At 36.8% G+C, this 17,949-nt stretch overlaps 1 protein-coding gene and 1 long non-coding RNA gene across 3 annotated transcripts in view; one reads left to right on the top strand and one right to left on the bottom strand.

Annotated features, from left to right (window-relative positions):
• Window positions 1–17,949, top strand: part of LOC121258099 — a 97,948-nt gene that overhangs the window by 29,593 nt on the left and 50,406 nt on the right. The gene's annotated exons all lie outside the window — the stretch shown is intronic.
• Window positions 1–17,949, bottom strand: part of LOC121258097 (cyclic nucleotide-gated ion channel 1-like) — a 51,287-nt gene that overhangs the window by 24,769 nt on the left and 8,569 nt on the right. The window contains exon 1 of one of the 2 annotated variants that reach the window (XM_041159460.1): window positions 5,609–5,612. The exons of the other annotated variant lie outside the window; for it this stretch is intronic. The gene's annotated coding sequence lies outside the window, so the exon portion shown is untranslated. Of the gene's footprint in view, window positions 1–5,608; window positions 5,613–17,949 lie in introns of those variants that run through there. 2 annotated transcript variants of the gene reach the window in all.

The following is a 17,949-nucleotide window of genomic DNA, read 5'->3' on the forward strand; positions in this document are numbered from 1 at the left end:
ACTTCGTACCTCCTCATTCAAGGTATCAACCTTGTCGTTGAGGATAGTTACACGATGGGTGAGTTCGGCAACAGACGCCGATATAGCCTCGAGCGATCGATCGATCTTATGATCGATATGCGCAGTCAGCTGTGAGATGACCGCATCAACCCAAGCAGACCGTACATCTCCTGCAGATGTACTCGGCGTATGCTGACTACTACTCCCGACATGACCTGGCTCAGGCTGCGTCGGAGGAACTAGATCCTCTACAGGGGGTGGCTGACGTCCCCTCGCCTGTCCAATGCTACGTCGATGCTTGGTCATGTCGAGGGGGCTCATCTGATCTTTGACCCGCTCCTCTGGCTGGGTCGGCACTCCCCGTGCAAGTAATAGTCGGCTGATGAGGACACCATATGGGAGATTATCCGTGGAGACGATGCTCGCCTTGTAACGGATCCTCTGAAAGATGTGCAATGGCAAATCTATAGGATCTCCACGTGCCACTCGTATCAAAAATTGTGCCCGAAGCCGACTAAATGTGGTTTTATGAGCCACAGGATCGACATTTGTTGCAACAATAAGGTGCAACATGCGGAAGAAATGCAGCAGATGGTTCTGGTTGAAGGCGTTCTTCCGCTCGATCTGCATGCGATCCCTCCCGGTGAGGATGTAGAAATCCTCGTCTCAGTCATCATCCCGAGCCTCGACGCTAGTATCCTCAGCCTCTGACTGGCCTGCATCTCTGGCTGATTCTGACTCACATCCCCGGCCAGTAGATGATGTAGAAGTGCCTACATCCTCACGGGGTGTCGAGTGTGCAAATGTCTCCACTCCTCGACGAATCCCAAGGTGCTCGCCGATGACATCTGCTGATACCTCAATGGAAAGACCGCGTACAGTCACAGTGTGAGAGGATGCATCCTGAGGCATGTCACACATCCCCATATAGAATTCTTGAACCATTGAGGGGTATACCTTCCCCCTCAACATACAGATATTTCCCCAGCCCCTACTGAGGAAAACATTTCTCAGGTTCGTCTGCTGCCAACAGAGTTCGTCGAACTCATTAATTAAGACCTCTCGCTTTACCATAACAGTACGAGCTCCGATACGGGCAGTGTCCGACGTGGCTCCTTCCCTCCCTCGTTTCCTAGTATGCAGTGGAAGAGCCATATCCTGAAAATAGAAAAGGAAAAAAAAATTATTTACAATAATGCATTTTTTTGTATTAATTTTAAGATGCTCTGCCGTAACGTTCGAACATTTTATCTTTAAAGTTCGAACGTTAAAGATAAAACATTCGGAGGTTTATTTATACGTTCGCACGTAAAATAATGTCAATATATTTACATTCGAACATAAAACAAATACGTTCAAATGTAACAATGTACGTTCGAACATAAGCAGTAAATAAATATTGGCTAACGTACGTTCGGACGTTAAAACAAATACGTTCGAACGTATTTGTTTTACATGTGAACATAAATATGAACGTCCGAACGTCAAAGCATGAATAATGTAGAAAATCATTACGTTCGGATGTTATAATTAAACGTTCGAACGTGGAAGCCATAACGGCTCTGTAATTTAAACGTCGTACGTTCGAACATCTTGGTGAAACGTTCGAACGTTTCGACGCAGAATGGCTGAGTCGACTCAGCCATTATTGAAATATCAAAAATTTCTCTACACGGTTCTAAATACCGAAATGTCACCGTGGAAATGAAGTATACACTTCAAGAAACATTTCTACAGTGACTATTCGGCCAATGACTAGCCGTGGTGGCCGGAAAATGAAGTTGAAAATCTAGCAACCACTTATCCGGTTTTAAACAAAACTCAATCCAATCTCAATAAAATACATGTTACTTGAATAAAAGATGAATGCCTACCTTTAGTGACGGTTGTGGCGGAGTTGACGGCGGCGGTGAAGGAGGCGTGGCGGTGATACGTATTGGAAATGTCGTTTCGACGTTCGGTTTTGGCCTTATATACACAGAACGTTCGAACGTACTTATTATTACGTTCGAACTTTTTTCAATTTAATATTATATTATAAATGTTTATGTTATATATTAGGATGTTATATAATATTATTGACAATTAGATTATTGGTTTTTTTGTGAGTGCTTGTTATATTTCTAAAGTTTAGCAATATGTTTATACATGTTGTTGTGATTTTATGCTTACTCTTGAAATAATTGTGATTATTATTTGTGAATTTTGTGAATAGTTTATGAGCTTATGGTGTTTATTGATGATTTAATAAGTAGTATATAGTTATAGATATATAAAATGTAGTATATATATTATAGTATAAGTTAGTATATAAAAAAGAATTTAATATGTAACAATTTAATATATATTATTGATTTATATATATGGTATAATTTATATATTATATACATTTATGTTCTCATTTAAAGTATTATGCTATCATACTATACAATGTAGTATATAGTTATAGATATATAAAATGTAGTATATATATTATAGTATAAGTTAGTATATAATAAAGAATTTAATAAGTAACAATTTAATATATATTATTGATTTATATATATGGTATAGTTTATATATTAGTTACATTTATGTTCTCATTTAAAGTATTATGCTATCATACTATACAATGTAGTATATAGTTATAAATATATATATATAATGTAGTATATATATTATATTATAAGTTAGTATAGTAGGAATCGTACGTTCGAACGTTTCAAGTTAACGTTCAAACGTTAAACTAAGAGCGGGAAATTTCCCGCTCGATTAAGGTATCTGTGTGATTATTCAGACGTTCGGACGTTTAAACTATACGTTTGAACGTTATTTGATGAAAATCACCAGAAAATTATGTACATCCGAACACCAAATATGTTAACGTTCGAACGTTAGTTAAATTAGTGCGGAAAATTTCCCACTCAAATATGGTAACACTTTGATGAAATGTACGTTCGGACGTTTAAGTTAAATGTTCGAACGTTTATCTGTAAATTTACGAACGTTCGAATGAAAAATTGTAATACATTCGAACATATATGAGGAAAGTGCGGGAACTTTCCCGCTAGATTTTATGTTATAAATGAGAAGGGTACGTTCGAACGTGTAATGTAAACATCCGAACGTTATGGGCGGGAATAATTTTAGAATATAACGTTCGGACGTACAACTTAAACATTCGAACGTTTAAACTAATAATTTTAGAACTTAATCAGTTCGCGCACGGGAGGAAGCGGATCATTTCTTCTTCTCCCGTGCGTGCAACAGAGAGAGAGAGAGAGAGAGGGTGTTAGAGTGAGAGAGAGTTGAGTTAGAGAGTTAGAGAGAGTTGAGTTTTGATAAGAAAATTTTTTTATTTCTTGTCTTTATTTGAATTTTATGATATTTATACAATGTGTTTTTGTTATAGAATATTTCTAATAAGTTAGTGTTGTATTTTTTTGAAGGATTGCTTGTTTTGGGAAGTTAGAAGATTTTGATTTGTAAGAGGATATTGTGAGTGCTAGGTATATTTCTAAACTTTATCAATATGTTGTTGTGATTTTATGCTTACTCTTGAAATATTGTGATTATTGTTTGTATAGTTTGTAAATAGTTTGTGAGTTATTGTAAATATGTTGTGATATGAATTTGAAATATTGTGTTTATTATTAGAAATATATTTTCATTAGGCTTTGTTAATACATGTTTATTGCTTACTCAACTTTAGAAATATGTTAATACATGTGGCATGTTATTTTGTGAATATATTGTGAGTTATTATGAATATGTTGTGATATGGACTTGAAATATTTAAATTATTATTTGTGAATGACGTTTGAATATGTTTACATTGTTACAAATATATTGTCCTTAAGCTTTATTAATACATGTGGCATGTTATTTTATGCTTACAATTGAAATATTATGATTATTATTTGTATAGTTTGTAAATAGTTTGTGAGTTATTGTGAATATGTTGTGATATGGATTTGAAAAATTGTGATAATAATATTTCAAATTAAGTAATAACAAATAAAAGTAACTCTTTAAGAATTATAATAATTAAAATTATTGTATAACCATTGAAATTTAAGAATGATAATTAAATATTTATAATAATATTTGAAATTAAGTAATAACAAATAAAACTAACTCTTTAAGAATTATAATATTTAAAATTATATTATACTTCTTTTACAATTTAAGTATAACAATTAAAATTATATTTTAAGAATGATAATAATTAAAATTATAATATAACCTTTAAAATACTCTTCAATAAAAAAGTCTTGAAACTACTAAATAAGTAGAGTTTGAATATGTAAATATACTTATTTATTATAAACTAAAGAGAAAGGAAATAAGGATCAAATAGATTCTTATATAAAAATTATATACTTATTGTCTATATAAGTAAATAACTCACTCAATTAAGTATAACAATTAAGATTATAATTGTGGAATGATAATAATTAAAATTATATAATAACCTTTAAAATTATATATAACAATTATAATCTCTAAATTTTGGTCTAATTGCTTGACTGTAACAGTCTCTTCGGCCTTGAGAGTTGTCAAGGTTGGACAGTTTGTGACAGTTAAGTAATTAGACTAAAATTTAAACATTTCTTCAAGATCATTCTCCCTCGTTGTGTACAAGACATGAAACGTAGGGTCACATAATCTTCCATCCCTCTTTAGTTTAACAATATGGAGATATTGTTGTATGATTTTTTGCTAGATACATGTGACATTGCATAAATACCCTTAGACCCGTTTGGGAATCAGTGTACATTTATGTGTCTACTGATTCCTGAATTGTCCAGTGTGGACAGTTTGAGATTATATTATCTGTATTGCACATTTTTGTTACTCGCTACTTTCCACGTTTAATATGAAGTTTCGGTGTCTTCTTCCACTGTTCTTCGGGGTATACTGTTCGTATGGTCACAATCCCGATATTTGAACATGTATACTGGGAGAATTATGGGGAGGTGCTGCCGAAATTTCTACTAACGTAGAAATTAGTAGAGTGACGAGATTTGTGCAATATGGAGAATATAATCTCGAATGGGATAGGACCAACTACCTTATCAAAAAAGTAATGAGAATTGGAGCATGACATGCATGTGAATTTTCAATGTACGTGTTATTAATATATAGATGTTTTTAGAAATGGACAAAAATTGGATGCGTCTGGACGATAGACTTGGAAAGGATTACATACCCTATACATGTGGAGTAAGAACTTTCATTGATTTTGCACGGGCTTCTGCTGATAGTCGTGGTTACATTAAGTGTCCATGTCGAGGGTGTAAAAATTTGTGTGCAATAGGATTGGATGAAGTAGAGCGTCATATATTTGTGAACGGTATGGATCTGAGGTATACGCGATGGGTACTGCATGGTGAGCCGTATGAAGGGTCAGCAGATGTATTGGTCGATCATCACAATTATTTGCGGCACATGGATGATGATTATGAGCATGATGAGATGGAGGAGATGTTGGGTGACATTGGAGCTGGGATGTTTATGGATGAGGTTAACGACAATGCCTCAACTGGTGGATCAGGGACTGATTGTGAAAATTTCCCTTCACTGTGGGAAGATGCAAAGCGCGAGCTTTACCCAGGTTGTACAAAACATTCCAAAATGTCGTTTATTGTGCTGTTGCTTCACATTAAATCATTGTGTGGGATGTTGACGAAAGCAATAAACATGGTATTGGACTTATTTAACGAGGTGCTTCCCGAAGGGTCTGCATTGCCTAAGAACTTTTATGAAGCGAAGCAGTTGAGAAAGAGATTAGGATTTGAGTACAAGTCCATACATGCATGCAAGAATGATTGTGTATTGTTCTGGAAGGAGAATGAGGAGAAACAAGCATGTCCTGTATGTGGAGAGTCGAGGTGGAAAGGTAAGAAAAACGTCCCGGTTAAGGTGTTGCGGTATTTTCCCTTGAAACCTAGGTTGCAAAGACTATATATGTGTAAGAAAACAGCTCATGATATGAGGTGGCACGAGGAGAAAAGAGTTAAGAATGACGGGTATATGAGGCATCCAGCTGGTTCACTTGCGTGGCAGTCTTTCGATAATCAGTATCCAGAGTTCGGGTTAGAAGCTCGGAAAGTGCGCTGGGACACACAACCGATGGATTCAACCCTTTTGGGAATATGAGTACAAGTTATAGCACTTGGCCCGTGGTATTGATTCCGTACAATCTTCCACCAAGGAGGTGCATGAAGGCGCCAAACTTTTTGTTAACTTTACTCCCTGGCCCTAGATCACCTGGGAATGATATTGACGTATTCATGCAGCCGTTGATTGAAGAGCTGAAAGAGTTATGGGAAACAGGGGTTAGAACTTATGATGCATCTAAGTTGACATCTTTTCATATGCATGCTGCGGTAATGTGGACCATAAATGATTTTCCGGCGTATGGGAATCTTTTCGGCTGGAGTACGAAAGGGAAGTTAGCGTGTCCGACGTGTAATAAAGAAACTGCTAGTGAGTGGCTAAAATTTTCTCAGAAGTTGTGTTTCATGGGTCATCGACGTTATTTACCAGCAAATCATGCATGGAGAAGAGAATGTGCCAAGTTTGATGGGAGAGTAGAGGATAGGATTGCACTAAAAGAGTTGTCTGGAGAAGAGATAGTGGAACAACTGCAACATGTTAGAGCAAACAATTTTGGCAAAGGTCGGGGAAAGAACAAGAGAAAACGAGCCGTACCAGAATTGAATTGGACAAAGCGTAGTATTTTTTTTGACTTGCCGTATTGGTCGTCATGCAAGTTGCGACATAGTTTAGATGTAATGCACATAGAGAAGAATATTTGTGATAATATACTGGGTACATTGATGAGTATTAACAAAAAGATGAAAGACACGATCAAGACGAGGAAAGATCTTGAGAGAATGAGAATTAAACATAATCTGCATTTGCAGGTGGAAGGCAACAGGGTGGTCATGCCGCATGCATGTTTTACGATGACGAGGGAAGAGAGGATGGATTTCTGCAAATGGTTGCAAGGTGTGAAGTTGCCAGATGGTTATGCTTCAAATATTGGTAGATGCGTGAGTCCTGATGATTGGAAAATCAATGGATTGAAAAGTCATGATTGTCACGTATTTTTGCAGAAGTTATTACCTGTGGGAATTCGTGGGAAGCTTACATCTAATGTACGTGTGGCCATATCTGAACTATGTATGTTTTTCAAGGATTTGTGCGCTCGGGTAGTAAATCGAGATGTGTTATCGAAATTGGAAGAAGACATTGCTACTATACTATGTAAATTCGAGCAAATCTTTCCACCATCATTTTTTGATGTCATGGTCCATTTAGCAATACATTTACCGCGAGAGGTACTTCTGGGTGGACCGGTACAGTTCCGTTGGATGTATCAAGTTGAAAGATATTTGGGTCGATTGAAGCGCACTGTTGGGAATAAAGCCAAAGCTGAGGGTTCAATAGCAGAGGCCTATATACACGATGAATGGTTAACATTTTGCTCTCTATATCTTCGTGGTGTTGAGACACGATTTAATCGTCAAGAGCGAAATGCTGATCTTGCTACTCCGCCTCCTCGTGAGCTATCAGTGTTTTCCCAGAATGTACGACCCTTGGGTGCACAAACAGGTTACGATTTAATTGATGGAGAGTTGGGTAAAGTTCGGTGATATGTGCTAAATAACTGCCGAGAGATTGATGATTATCTTAGGTATGTCATTTCATTTCTTTGAATAATTATAGTTTTCTTTAAATTAATTAGAATTGTTGTGCTCAAAATATACTTCTTTTGCAACATGTTATAACAGTGACCACATGGACAAACTTAGGACGGAAGGCGAAGAAAATATAAAGACAAGACACGAGGAAGAATTTCCCGGATGGTTTGAAGAACGTGTATGAACTAAAATTATATATATGTTATATTGTGAAATTTTTAACTCTGGATAATGAAATAATAAATATATACTATTCCAATTTATAGATTTTGGAACAATGTGCTCGTGATCCCGGATCAATTTCTTCTGAATTGTATGCATTGGCCCGTGGTCTCTCAAATAGAGCACTTCGATATACTGCATGCACGGTTTGAGGTTATAGATTCCATACTTTGGACCGTGAACGTAATAGAAAGACTCAAAATTGTGGTGTGTTGGTCGAGGGGAGTCATGGAACAGATGATATTGATTATTATGGTGTCATACGTGATATTATCGGATTGAAATATCTGGGTGGGTCTGTAACATATGTCTTTAAATGTGATTGGTGGGATCTAGGCAGTGGTCGGGTTTCGATACATAGGGATAATCACTTTACGAGTGTCAATACTGCATCTAAATGGTACGAAGATGATCCATTCGTATTGGCTTGTCAAGCTACCCAAGTCTATTACTTGATTGATCGAATGAAAAGTGTTAATGAAGATAGTGGGGAGATAACTTGGCGAGTCGTACAAAAATTTGTTCCTCGAAATATATATGAAGTAGGAACGAGTGCAGATTACGAGAATAGTGGAGATGAAGATGACACTCCGATTGTTGAGGCATACCAGGAAGATGGAGAGGGTATTAACTTGTTTGTTGACCTCGGTGCACTCGAGTTGCTCCCCTTTTGTAGAGATGATGTCCCACCCGTACATCTCGACCCGTCTGTATTAAATGATCATTCAATTCAAGTCAGTGAGGAGGAAGAAGAAGAAGACGAGTCAGAAGATGAAGATGTATTTCTATCCGGGCAGGAGGTGGATAAAGATGATGAAGAAGAGGTGCATGATGATGATGAAGATGTTATTGATGGAGATTCTGAAACAAGCATGGAAAATTCATCTGAAGAATAAAAGTACTAAATATTTTATTCATATAGGTAACTATAAAATATCTTGAATTTTCATAATTTCTTCTAATTAATTTTCTTTGATATAATTAATTATTTTAAAGAATGCCGCCAAAACGACAACGAATAAATGTGTCTCCGCCAAGTCCAAGTCCTGAATCCATTGAGGACTCCCCACTCGAGGAATCAGTTCCTGAAGATCAAGCTAACAGAGAAGAGAACAACAGCCAGTCGACACCTACCAGTAAGGAAATATTGTCGTTGATAATTATATATATAGTTAATACTTTTTTCTCAATAACTATATAATTATAATTATAGTATATCTATTATCATGTAGTTGATGCATCTGCACGTCGCGGTCGTGGCTATACACGTGGAATCTCTCTTGAAAAAAATAGGAGGCATGGTAAACTGAAGATCACAATTCCTGATAATTCCACTGGAGGAGTGGACGATAGTGCAGCAGCGCTTTCCTCCGATATTGGCACAGTAGTTTGAGCTTATGCTCCATTTTATGTGCGCTCATGGCTAGATGTTCCGAATGAGATTAAGGAGCACATTCGAAGTCGTGTGCTGGTGAGTTTACTTTTCAGTACATTTTTTTCACCTAGATTAATATATTATATTTTTTACCTGATTCCCTTATTAGGATGAATTCGACCTCGACTTTGGCCGTAGCGAGGATTTGAGAACCGTGAATGAGTTGATGGCTACACTATTACGACGTCACAAAGGACGATGTCATGACCACTTCAAGAAGTTTGAGACGATGGAAGAGGCTGCGCAGTCTCCTTTTCAGCAGATGAAGTTAGATGATTGGAGAAAGTGTTGTGATCTTTTCGCATCTCCAGATTATCAGGTATTTTACATTTATATCTTTTAATTATTTACATTCATATTCGTTTTATATATTATATGTATACATATTACAATTAACGTTTTTAATATATTTTGTAGCACTTGAGTTCTACAAATATACAGAATAGATCCGTTCTGACTGTCCACCATCGTGCCGGTTCAAGGTCATTCCACCGTCTTGCTGAAAAAATGGTAATTAAAAAATTATAGAATTCATTTATTTTCCTGATATTATTTCTGATAAGTACTAATACTATCTTTTTAAAATTGCTAATATTGTCGCTTTGTTAGAAATGTGATGATCCTGAAAACTTTTCCCACATTCATGTCTATGCTGCTGCTCACACTAATGAGCATAGTGAGTGGATGGATCCTGTCGCTGCAGATAATTATGTAAGCAGTGTTAATTTTGTTAAATAAATTATTTATATAATATTTTAATAGTTTATTTCTTATTTCTATTTCTTTTAATACGTTACTAATTATTTACGATCATTACCTTTTAAATTGCAGAGCAAAATGTTGGAGATGCAGTCGGCTTCTGAGGAATCCTCTCCTTGTGACATAGACATATTCACGCAAGTGCTCGGGCCGCAGTCTAGTATGGCAAGAGGTTTGGGACGATCTATCAAGCATAAATGTTCATCCTCCTCAACCTCATCGGCTTCACAAATTAATAATCTTACAGCAGATTTAGAAGTTGCACGGCTTGAGAATGAGTATATGAGGTCGAGACAACAAGAGTTAGAGTCTCTCTTAGAATGACAGTCTCATTTAGAGACGCGTTTGCAGGACCAACAGAGAGACCAGGAGGAAAGAATACGCAGTGAAGTGCAAGAGCAAGTGTAACGGGAGATGATAGTGCAAATGGAGCGTGTTATGTCGTTGCAACAGAATCCCCGTGGGCGAGGGAAAAAGAAGAAATAAATTTTATCAATATTTCTGACTAGTTTTAATATCTAATTTTGTGCTTTTATAAGACATTGTTACTTGTTAATTGGGTATGTAATATGATACAATTGGTATTATGTTTTTAAATTTTATGAAATTAGTATTTCTGATTTGTACGTTTGAATGTAAATAAAAATCGTTCGAACATTGGTTCACACTATAACAAACGTTCGAACGTAAATACAATTGAATCGTTCGAACGTTAAACTATACGTTCGAACGTACTCACGCTAAAACAAACAAACCGTTCGAACGGTAAAGCGACTAACGTTCGAACAAAGAACTTGCATTCGGACGCTCCTTCGTTTACATTCGAAATAACGTCCGAACATTAAACGCGCTACGTTTGAACATTTACGTTTACGTTCGAACAAATATTCGAACGTTTATTGTAATTAACGTTCGGACGCATTAACATTCGAACGTAAATATGATACGTTTGAACACGATATCCAATGAACATCAACTTCTCTCATTCGAACGCCAATCGGTCGGGTATAACGTCTGAACGTTTGATTTTACGTCCGAACGTGATTTTCAAAGGAACGTTCGAACGTTGTACCGAACGGAACACTTCCAACCATTACTAAAAATATTTTTTGTGACTGTTGAACAGTAAACCGTCACCAAATGTTTTCTGTGACGCACTTTAGGTGACGGTTTGAAACCGTCACCAAATATGTTTAGTGACGGTTTGCCATTTTTTTGTGACAGTTTTCTCTGTTACAAAACACACATTCTGTTGTAGTGCCCTCTCTTTCTTGCTTCGTACGGATAAATTAATGAGGGGCACATTTGCACACAAAGCACATTTTTTAAATTTGTTCACATTTAGCATCAACAAACTGAGTTCCCTTAGTCAAACGTATAGGGTTCAAGCTACAAAATTGGAGTAAGAGCAAATAGTAGATTAATACTAATATACTGAATTAGAAATAAATTAATATTGAAAGTTAAATAAGATAAATACATAAATTAAAAAATATGTTTACCTTTGATCAATCACATACATATTTCTTGAAGCATTGTGGGACAATTTGTTTTGTTTACTTCTCTAGCTAGCTTGATGTATAATGCAATTGCCAATAAATCTAATAAATCATATTCAAACTTTTTAACTTGTTAATAAACATAGTTATGAAAGAATTTGTGAAAATTTTGGAAAGAGATTTACCTATTTCTGCAATTGAATCTTTGTAACTATTGAGTTCACTAAACGAAATGATATTGTAAGTTGGTGGCTGCAATGCTTGTGGCGCCCTCGACCCCCACGTGTGATTTGGTGGAAGCCGTGACACCTGGATGAGTCGGATGATGACCACATGGATCACACACCCCAACGCCATGTGCTAGTGTATGCAAGCATGCAATATGTGTGCAATACAAATTACCGCAACGGAAAATAAAAAGTAGTCAAAGCTAAGTACCAAAAAATTTTAAGCCTTACAACCCAAAATGAAAACCACCAAGGGGATTTATACAGTCATCCAACTGAAATAAAGGAACTCAAACAAGCTCCAACAACAAATACGAGTACAGTCCTAAGCCTATGTCCAGCGAGTGTGGAGCGAACTCTGTCTGTCTGGATTTTGCTCGAGCGCTATGTCGAGTGGGTGTTTAGCGAACTCTGTACATGAACATCCACTCGAGCGCCATGTTGAGCAAGAGTTGAGCGAACTGATCTCTATATATGGGTTCCACTCAAGCTATGTTGAGCTGACTTCAATTTCTTTTCACTTTATCCCACTTAACAATGTTACAACACAATTTAACACAGGTTGTCACATGAATATGCCAACACACTTATTTTACACTAACAAAGAATTTTCTCCATAGATCAACCGTGAACATCAAGATGCCAGGAAAGGTTTTTTTTTTTTTTTTTTGGAATTAATCACATGCATTAACGTCACACCCAAAGGTTTCTCCACTTTCTCTAAGATCGATTCAGTTCTTCACCTTCATTCGTCTTTTGTATGAGATTAGACGTACATCTCTTTAAAAGAAATTAAGATCTTCCTTTAGCGGCTTTCAAGGCGGGGCCATCTCTTTAATTAACCATGCATGCATGGGGTCAAGAAAAAAAGTGGTACCAAGCCTGTTTCGTCAAATATTCTTGATTGTTTGTTTTTATTTATGTATATTTTTCTGGCTTGTGTTGATTGTTAGGATACACTCGTTTCGCTCTTTGCCCCTCTTATCTTTTATTTATAATTGATTTAGAGCTTACATGATTTGTTGGACAGGACAATTAGCTCATTAAATTATAGTGAAAACTTGCCAATATGAGATGCGGCTGCTTTGGTTGATCTATACATTGAAGCTGTACTTAATTCTAAGGTCGCAAAGACCTCAAAACATCCTATAAAAAAATAAAATAATAGTAGGAATTTTGTATTTTGCACCAAAAATTTAAACTACCAAAATTAACATATCGCATCATCAAGAATATCCGACTATCAAGATTTCATGGATAATGGTGTAGAATATTAAAATACGACATCCAATGTTTTGAAGGTGTGAGCCTACTTTTTCCTTTCTCAAATTGACTTTCATATATTATTACACAAGTATTTATTTATTTATTGAGTGGCTAACCACTCAATATTAAAATCAAGCGACTGCAATTTATCTAATGACAAAAAAAAAAAAAAAGTCCAGTATTTAATCCACAACATAATACAAATCCTCTTAAACAAATCCATTTATTGTATTTCGACAAAGAGCAAGAACGTTTGATAACACTAAATTAATTATTAAGTCGTACCGTTATCTAAACTTGGGGAGTTGTTGGCTGCGGTGGCCTTAAGCTTACAGCATGGGCAGACTTGGTAGGCTCATTCAAGTACTTTATGAGGATGGATGGCATGGCGGCGCCATGCTGCTTGGATGGATGGAGCTGCAAAATGTTTCAGCTATTGCAAGTTAGATTGGGCGATGTGTCTGATCTTGCTAAATTTCCACCAGCATTGAGACATCATATCCTTGAGGTCGCTAGCCATAAGACAAAACGCTTCAACTTTTGTATGACATTTGAGAGTCCTTGTCGATAAGGGAGGGTCGAATGGTCATGGGGATTCCAACACCCAGTCTAGAAGATGTCTTCCAAAGAGGTCACCTGTCTTAAGACACTTTGTTCTATTGCCATGGTTACTTGAATACGTCCACGCAATTCCTTTCACCACGAAGATCAATGCATCCAATGGTTCTCCCTCTCGAACAATGTAGTTGCTTTGAGTGTAGTGCACTTGCTTGAGAAACTTACAGGTGATCGAATACAGTAATTCTTCACTTTGGTTTTCGAATATGGGTACTTGCGTGTTCACAAACAATTGAGCAAAATTAGACTTCACACAAAATTGAGCCAACCATAATTATAATCTTTAATTGATGTGACACATTTAAGTGGTTTTATAAGTCAACTAAAAGATGAATTGAAGTATGACATAACAGTAGTTGGTATGTTGAGGATGGATGTCATTTCTCATAATGTAGCAACTAATTAGTAACTAAATCACTACATCGATCTTACTATACATTCAGTTAATTTTGAAGTATTTTTACAGAAAAATAACTGAAATTTAGAGGTACTGGGTGGGGGCGATAGAAATTCACTCTCCTTAGCAGGGGCAAGCAGAGATGGAGCTTAATCAATCTTCTAAGTGTTGTCGGAAGATGAGGGAATGGATTCTCTGTATCAATATCTTTCTTTCGATCTTTGAGTATTAATGGTGTCACATATATAGCTCATGATCATCTGTTTTAACTCGTCAGGGAGTCCGATTGTGCTTATCCAACACTCAATGCAACGTAATTTAGTTCTCATGATCTCTGCCTTTTCGGCCTCCTCATCCATATATGCCAAGTAGCACTGCTTAGATGTCTCCAACCACTTAGACATGATCTTATTATGCTTCTTAGATTTCTTCGACCACTTATAAATCTCCTTCAACTCATTAGATGCCTCCCACAGCATGTACACTTGTCACATCACAATTATGTTGATTAGTTTGGTAAAAGATTTCTACTCATAAATTACATCTAAAGTTATCAATTGTCACATTATATTCATAAAAGATTAGATTTCTACTGATCATAAATTTTCACATTATTATATTCTTAGACTAGCCATATTTTAGTTAATAATAATCAAAGATAGAGATTAATTTATTGCTTGCTAAATGTTTAAAATTTAAATTTATAAGACAAAAAATTCTTCTCATCAATCACTATCCACTACCCTACTCCTCACATCCTACGAAAAAAATAAAAAAATATGTCATATGTGAGGTCTGGGATGAATAGTTGCTTATGTATAGTATTCCTCTCACAAGACTATCGTGCTATGATACTTTTAAATGGGTTGGAGAAAATTTGATCCAATTGGTTGAGAGAAAAACGTTATTCTTAATATTAGGACAAGGTTTTCCTCCAAATTGGATTGGAGACAATTAACAATCGGCCCCCAACCTAATTATATATATAAAAGTGGACAAATTATATAATAAAAATATATATCATAGATAAACCATCCCGGCCTAACACGTAATTTGGGATCCCAAAGATACATGGGAATTTCATCTTTATACCTTTATATGTGAGCCAAACTCTTTTAATAAGTACACCACCTAATATAGAATATTTAATTAAATAAGTGAGAATTCAAATTAAGGACCTCTAAACATATATCTTTATAAAATATCACCACTACTCAAAAAAGTTTGGGCGCTGTTGCGAATTGAATAGACGAAAATAATTAAAGTTCAACCATATTCATGTAAACACATAATTATATATGGAAATAATAAGATCCCTGCTTAAAAAACATTAACAGAAGAAGAAGAAGATGATAATCAACAGTACCAACCTGCAAATTTCTGATGAAGTATAAAAACAAAAGCAAGCCAAAGATCGTGATTAAAACTGCGAAACAACATTCCCAATAATAATAAGGATTTGCTTTAAGGTTTTGACCAAGTGAACTGCCAGAAAATGATCAGAAAACATTAATATATATATATATATATATAATATGCTCAAAATGAAGAGCATTCTCATTGGATTAGCTAAAAGTTAAATGTATTGAGTATTTAGCTATTAGAGAGTAAAATATGTTCACAATAGATTAGCCAAATTCCAAATATTTGAAATTTAGCAACAGTGACTTTCAAAAGTTTTTCTGTATTTGAAGGTTACTATACATATATCAAATACATATTTTATTAATTATTTCTCTCTCCTTTCCTTCTATCACAATTGGTATGTTAATTTGAGTTAGTGATATATTAATTTAATAATAATATGATCATTAATTAATATATAATAGGTAGAATTGTGGCGCCCCCACCCCCATGTAAGGAGACACGGGAATCGAGACGCCAGGATGGTGACAACAGGGTCACACATCCCAACGATAGTGTCAAGTGTGTGTACAAGCAACAGTGTACAATAAACAACGCAGCGGATAATTAAGTCAACTAAGTACCAGAATGATTAATACAATTTAAACAATCAGTAAAAAGGTTTAAAAATTATACAGTCATCTAAAATAAATATTTTACAAGTCTCAAACCAAAACGAGTGATCCCAGATCACTCCTCGGGCGGAGCCGAATCCTCAGGCTCACCCTCAGCCTCATCTGCATCGAAATCTGCGTTACCACAAAATTGTACCGGAGGTAAGTATAGACCAAACAACTACGAGATAAAAATACATTAATGCGACCAAGATGCATGCATATGATGAAATATGCATTAGATCCAAAAATACTATTTTCCCCGAAAATATATATTTTCAACACAAGCCAAAATCCTATTTTGGCCCAAAAATAATACTCCGTCATTTTCCCAGAAAATGACCCAAATCAATAAAACCTCATTTTCCAAGAAAATGAATCACATAAAATCTTTTTACTCAACACACGTTATTTTCCCAGAAAACAGCCCATTATTCCATTAACTAATGCACCATGATCTCCCCTAGGGATCATCCGCACATCCTGGCTTCGCAGCGATGCTCAGTTCCGCGCCCAGCGCGTTCGTGGCCAAGCATCCACTACCCAACGAGTGATGCCTAGTTCTGCGCCCAGCGCGTTCGTGGCCAAGCATCCTCCAGCCCCCGCCAGCAGAGGGGCCACGGAGTCAGCACGAGACCATCTCGTCCGATCCCGTTGTCGCCCAGCGACAACCCAGGGGACTTCACTCAGTATATTCCGCTCCCGAGTGACCAAAGGAGCTCCACCGAGATAATACCCTATCTCGGCTTGGGGTCGTGATACACATGCACCCAAAATCCTTTAACACATGAAAACTTAGTTTTCATGAAACACATGAACATGAATGCATGTACACGAAAACCCAGTTTCCTTTACAAACATGATCATGCGTGCAATATGCCATGTACATGAACAACAGCATACCAACAACCAACATTTCACAATACCAACCAAACACACAACTCCATCCACAATCAATCCGACCTCCGAACTCCTCGGACTCAGTCCGGCATGTCCAACCAGATCATAATAATATGAGTTAGTGCAAAAATATATTTAAATCACGATATTTCTTTGGAAAAATACTTACAGTGCTATATAATAATTTCTGAAGGATCATGGAGCTGCAAAAGGTGGCGACACAGCAACGTAACAGTGTAAAATACACTGTGGCCGTGGGTTTCAAAAACCCACTTTTGAACGGAGACAATCCAAGACCCGAAATTGATTGGGTAGGGCTTAGGGATATCGGTGAAGCTAGTGGTGGTGGTGGTTTGCCGTGGGTGGCGGCGCAAATGGTAGTTTTAGGCCAAAGATGTCTAAATCGGAAATGGAGATAGATAGGCTTCACCGATGACGGATCAGAGCTGGGGTTGGGTCCATTGGGTTGCTAGGAGGTCGAGGATGAAGGGGTGAAGAGATGGTGGCCGGAGGTGGTGCGACGGCGGCGCTGGAGCTCAAGGAATGTCGCGGCTTCAAACCGTGCGTGGAGGAGAACGCCGGCGAGATAGGGGCTGGGATTGACGGGGAGTGGTCGCCGACCGGTGGGGGAGCGAACGAGAGGGGCGGTGTCACCCACGGCGGCCCGACGGCGGTGGGTTGGGTGAGGAAGAAGCGGACGCACGGGAAAGGGAAGGGGAAGGGCTATCGCGCGGGGGAGAGCTGGGGGAAAGAAAAAGAAGTGGAAAGAAAAGAAAAAAGGAAAAAGAAAAATGAAGGGAAAGAAATGAGGTCCAATCCTCACATCTTGGGTCACAGAAAATGATCCAACGAAAATGATTTGAAAACAGCAAATCCATTAAAATAAATTAAACGTAATGATACAATGAAAATAAAAT

This window comes from Juglans microcarpa x Juglans regia, chromosome 3S, assembly GCF_004785595.1.
Source record: "Juglans microcarpa x Juglans regia isolate MS1-56 chromosome 3S, Jm3101_v1.0, whole genome shotgun sequence".
NCBI classification, from domain to species: domain Eukaryota; kingdom Viridiplantae; phylum Streptophyta; class Magnoliopsida; order Fagales; family Juglandaceae; genus Juglans; species Juglans microcarpa x Juglans regia.